Genomic DNA, 5,686 nt, shown 5'->3' with positions numbered 1-5,686 from the left:
TATTAATAATACATTATTTTTTACTTTCAAAAGTATCTCTTTTTGGCAATAAGTTACATTGTTACCCCTAAACTTAAATATCATTCTTTTCAACCTCTTTATTTTATATATTGGGAAATGGAGGCTCAGAGAAGAGAAATGACTTCCAAAATTCACCTAGAGTTTGTCCTGAGCCTGGACTTGGCAAACACCTTCTCTTTGTACCTGGGGAGAAAGGGCAGAGGAATATGTGGTTAGAGAATGGGTCCCTTTGTCTGCTGCCCAGCTTCTTAAAGTAACTCCTAAACAGGAGCAGCTCCACCCTTCTCTTGATTTCCTGGAAAGTTATCAGCAATAGTAAGGCTTCCAGTGGCCGTGAGGGAGCTGGGGGATGGGGCAAACATTATAGGATCCTGGAAAATGAAACTTTTTTTCTCTTCTGTTCCTAGAAGAACAACACCAAGGGGAGAACCTCTTCCTATTAATAATTAGCCCTTATGTAGGCACATATTTTTTTATTGCCTAGAAATCACTTCATATCCATAATTTCAATTGATCTAATTCATACTGACTTTGGAAATGGTCTTGGAGGCACCATTATTTCCATTCTGTAGCTGAGAAAGCTAATACCTACAAAGACAGTTGACTTGCTTTAGGTTTCACAGTAAGTATCAGAGTTGAGAGCAAAGCTTGACCTCCTGTTCCCTGGTCCAGTATTTCTTCTACTTCTCCCAGTTGCTGAAGGGTCTGCCCGTAGGCATCTTCTAGTAGAAACCTCATTATAATAAGGTCTTTTTGGTATTTAAGTAACTAAATCCTCTTGGATGGCGCCCAAAGCAGGCCCACCTTATATCCTGAATTTGGCTCTGTGGCAAATAGTGTTAGAACATGGTTTATGATCAACCATGGGCTTTGTTCTACAAACATCATTTCTGAGAAAATGAGTAGGTGGATAGCGCATAGGGTATTTCATCCTGGAATAAGAATTTTCTCTTTAAAATCATTGCTAGGGTCATGAAGAATAGAGTCTCACTATAGTACTTAACTGTGCTGTGCTTGCAAATCATTGACCTGATAATTTGCAGAATCCCCATTTCAGAAAGATTTGTTCTACTGGAGACTAAAATTCTTTATTTGGAACTTGATACATCCCAGGCCCTTAAGAACTCAGCTTGGCAAAAGATGTAGCTGTATTCATCATCACTCTGCCCTAAGCAGGCAACTATGCAGGGGCAGGAGGCTTAAGTGGGCTAGAGTCAGGGGCCTCAGGTACTGGCCTGATTCTGTGCATGACTCATGTGATGTTAAGAAAACCACTTTTCTTTTAAGGAGCTCAGTTTCTTCAACCAAATGTTGAGATTGGATTAACTGGCGTGCGTCTAACTTCTAAAGCCACGAGATTCTTTTTTATGAGAAAGCTGTGGGAACCTAGAAGGTGTACAGGGTAAGAGAAGTGGACCAAGCATTTGGAACCCCTTCATGTAATTCAGTCATGTAGCTGTGTGACACGCACATGGAAGAGGTCAGTGTGGAAATGGCTGGATAATTTCCACAGGCCCTGTTAGCCACCACCACTGGCATTCTAAGGAACAGTAACAGCTTAGTGATTAGATGTGACACACCAGAGGGGCTTGCAGTGAGCCCAGAATCCAGGATACTGAATTTAGCAGACGGGAAAAAGGGTTATGATGGCGCAACAAAGAGTAGAATTTGGGGTGGAGGGCATCATGATAAAGGCGGTTGTTGCCTTTCACAGGCACCAGCATTTTATAGTTTACAAACTTTTGGCACATCAGTTGTCTCTTTTGAGTTTGTCCATTCAGGGATTTACTCAATGATCTTTCATGAAGTACTGATTCCATGTCTGGTTCTGTGGTAGAGCTCTGTATATAAAAAGGAAGAGAGACCATTTGAGTCACAAGCAGATAGATCGTTCATCGTATGATAAAGGAAAAGGCCTGGAAACAAATCATTGCAATTTCAAAATAGAAAGGCTCTCGAAGAGGGGCATGCAAATGTTGAGGGGAGAAGAGAAAGAAGGGATGCATTTTTCCTGAGTGGGGCCCTGCAGATTGAGTACCCCAGGCATTTAATCGGGGTCATTCCATATGCACAAAACCCTGGCAGCCTGAGAAAGCATGGTGCCCATAGGGGTGAGGGGAAGGGCTTGGAGAACCCCACCATGGGGTAGCTAAAAGAGGTGAAGCTGTGAAGAAAGCCTGACTGGGAAGGGCTTTGAATGCAACGTAAAGAGTTTAGGCCCCGTGACAACTAGGTCACAGTTTCCCAGATGTGGAAACAGGCTCACAGAAGTCAGGTCCTTCGCTGAAGCCTCAGGCATAGGTAAGGCAACTGCAGGGCGCTGGGCCCTGTGTCCTGTTGTTCTTTCTGCTACCCTGTGCTGCCTCCAGCAGGCCTGAGCCTAGGCTGGCCCTGCCTGGGAGACGCCTTTGGGCTGTTTATCCTGCTCAGTGGGGCTGGCTCTGGCGGGGATTGGAAGTGGGTGGGGTGGGGGCCGAGGAGGAGAGGAGGGGCATGACAACAAGGGCTACATTCAATGCCTGCACTGGAGCCGGGAGAGGAGAATGGAAAGCTACAGTCTGTCAGAGGGTCCAGCCTTGGCAAGGCGGTCGGGGCCTTATAAGGAAATGTTGTTCTCTCCCAGCCAGTGGGGCTGGGACGGAGCCCTGTGCCCACAGGACAGAGCTTCCCTTGTGGTGGTAGGCTGGGGTGCCACCCGCCCCTCGGCTGTGAGCAGGAGCTCTCAATGGGCCACTTCTGCAGGCTCAGCATTCTCTCAACCCAAGTGTGTGTGCAGCCCCCACCCCCTCCATGCCCTCCCACTCCCCAATGGCCTGGGCTGATTGGAGGAGAGGAAAAAAACAAAACAAAACAAAGATTTGGCAAGATCCCAGGCCTCATTGCTCTGTGATGCCGAATTACCCAGAAAACAGGCTCAAGTCCGATTTGCTCTCTTTTCCCTGAAGGATACACGAGTCAAGGGATCGCTCTCTGCCCTCCTTCCCTACCCTGCACTCTTGCCATCTCCCCCTTGTGACCACAGAGCTCTCAGCCTGGGCCCTGTCTGGTTCAGACAGGCAGGACCTGAGACAGAGTCAGAAGGTGGGAGCCTGGTGCTGATGTCCCAGGGACGGCAGGAGCCACTAGAGTACTCCCAGGAGGAGGGCAGCACTCTGAGACTTCTTACCTGTGCCGGGCAGGCCGGGAGAACTGAGAGATTCAGGAGGGTGCAGAGGAAAAGCACAGCCGCCTTAGCCAGCAACCGAGAGAGCTCCTTGGGAAAGGCTGGTCAGCATTAATCAGCTCCAGGAAAGAGCGCCTTTCCACGGCATGCCATGGGGGTGATTAAAAGCACTGATCCCCAGGGGATCTCCTCGAACCTGAGGTTGGGGGTAGGAGCAGAAAAGATGCTTAGTGTGGCCTTTTGCTTTGCCTATTCATAGACTCATAGACGTGTGAAACCCTGGAGCTATAAGAAAACAGGCCAGCCAGCCCAGCTCTCCACGTAAAGCAAACTTGGCAGACATCAGCTCGCCTGTGCTCTCGCAGCGACCAAGAAATCCATCCCTCAAGTCAGTCCCTTCAGTAGCCACTGGTGACCCCTTCCGTTTCAGCCAGTATGGACTACCCTGAGGGTATCGTCTAGAGCAGTGGTTCTCAACCTGTGGGGCGCGACCCCTTTGGGGGGTCGAACGACCCTTTCACAAGGGTCGCCTAAGACCATCGGAAAACAAAAAGATATTTACGTTACGATTCATCACAGTAGCAAAATTACAGTTATAGAGTAGCAACGAAAATAATTTTATGTTTGGGAGTCACCACAACATGAGGAACTGCATTAAGGGGTCACGGCATTAGGAGGGTTGAGAACCGCTGATCTAGAGCAAAGTTATGAGAAGCACACAATGAACAAAATGTTAAAGAAAAAGTTATAAGCCCCAAGTAAAACACAGAGGAAATGCTCTTAGAGGCAAGATGAGAGAGAAATGTCTGTTGACTAAGTGTGCAGAGCAGTGGACAAGTAAAGGTGCTGTTGAAGAGATGACATTGGGGTGAAGAAAAGCTAAGGGCTCAAAAGTGACAATTTGAGAGCTTGGAAAGTGGGAAAATGGTTTCTGGGCGGGAGGAGCTGGCATGAGGAAGCCCACGGGGACAGGAAAGCATAGTCCCTGTGGAGAGATGGGCATGGCGAGGTGTGTACGGCTGGGAGGGAGGGAGCTATCGTTGGAAAAAGGCTAACACCAAATTTTGGAAGCCCTGAATGCCAGAAGGAAGATGAGATTCGAGTAAAAGACAGCCAGAGCCACTATAAGTCTCTGAGTATCCAAGAGAGGTGACTAGTGTTGTGATCCAAGCAGAGCGTTCTGGTCACAGGTGCAGGAAGAGTTGGAGAGAGAAACCCTTTTCCCCATTTCAGTGGCATCAGGAAAGTGCTCTTACGCCAGCAGCTCTGGTGGGTCCTAGTCCCCTTCCCAGGGTCTACAGGCCTAGCTCTCCAGATGGCCACCTAGAGTCCAGGATTTCAAGTGCCACTGGGGTTTGCAGATGCTTTTTAAACAACCAGCAACCTTTCTTCCCCCAGGAGAGGATAAGGACTGTCCGTTTTGGTTCATGTCTCTTTTCACCTCGAGGCTTTTTGTACACAATTCATTCTGTTCAGATGGGGTTAAGAAACTTAATATTCAGTCCTTATTGGCAGGAGGTTATCGAAAACACCTGGGGTTGAAAGGCAAAGACACAATGATGCCATCTCATCTCGGGGAGCCTGTCCTTTGTTAGGACATCCACTGTTCACACACCTGCGCTTGTCTCCCTGCTGATAACAGAGGCCATGGCCTCCTCCCTGATTTTGCCTCTATTGCTTCCTTCCTTTTCTTTTTGAGGCCTGTCCCCATCGCACCAGGGCCATGGGGCCTTTGCACAGTGCCTTGGGAGGACAGCATGAATCACCCCTTGTCCATGGCAACACCTAACGCACTCTCAGGCATAGCAATGAGCTCCCTCCGTATTCTGGCCGTTCCTGGTCAGTCAGGCTAACCTTGGGCCACTGCCCGGCATGGCTGTCTCTGCAGCAAATCCTGAGGGACTTGAGCCTGATCCTCACACCTGGCTCCTGCCTCATGGCCATGAACTGACCCTGAGGACCTGGTGCTGTTAATCTCAGTGGCAAAGCTTGCTTTCCACCAATGTTTCCTTTCTCTACAATGCAGACACTGACCCTTGCAGCCACAGAGATACAGTCCCAGTCATGGAGGAACTGGCTACTCCCTCATCAGTTAGGTAGGATTCACTTTAGATTTATATTAGATAAAAATGAATTTCTTCCTTTTCTTTAAAGGAGATATGTAAGCATTTTATGGCGCGATATTATCTTCAATCTAAAGAGCGAATTTCAAGTAGCAAACTCAGGTGATGGCTGGGGTCCTATTGTGTGAATTGGGGATCTTCTTTTTGCCCCTTAATTTTACCACTACCTAAATTGTCTGCTGGCCTCAGTCTCCAATTTTGGCAAATGTCATCAGAAAATCTCTGTAGATTTTCATTTTATTTAATTTTGCATAACTGTTCACTCATTATTCACCCATTTATTTGGTTTGGTAATGAGTAGTTAAAAAAAATAGAAAAGTAGAAAAGAAATGCAGTAAAACTTTTCCTTTCCCTCTTTGCCCAGTTATCCTGTCGTCCT

General features: G+C 47.6%; 1 long non-coding RNA gene across 1 annotated transcript; it reads right to left on the bottom strand.

Annotated features, from left to right (window-relative positions):
* Positions 1 to 1,710: 1,710 nt before the first annotated feature.
* LOC109396380 (uncharacterized) lies at positions 1,711 to 3,267 on the bottom strand. Its single transcript, XR_002126845.1, has 2 exons — positions 3,188 to 3,267; positions 1,711 to 1,862 (listed from the first exon to the last, which is right to left on the bottom strand). It is a non-coding gene; the product is annotated as an uncharacterized LOC109396380 (long non-coding RNA).
* Positions 3,268 to 5,686: the final 2,419 nt, after the last annotated feature.

This window comes from Hipposideros armiger, unplaced genomic scaffold (assembly GCF_001890085.2).
Source record: "Hipposideros armiger isolate ML-2016 unplaced genomic scaffold, ASM189008v1 scaffold_14, whole genome shotgun sequence".
Taxonomy (NCBI): domain Eukaryota; kingdom Metazoa; phylum Chordata; class Mammalia; order Chiroptera; family Hipposideridae; genus Hipposideros; species Hipposideros armiger.
Note: the sequence above shows the minus strand (reverse complement) of the source record. Positions and strands in the feature narration are given on the sequence as shown.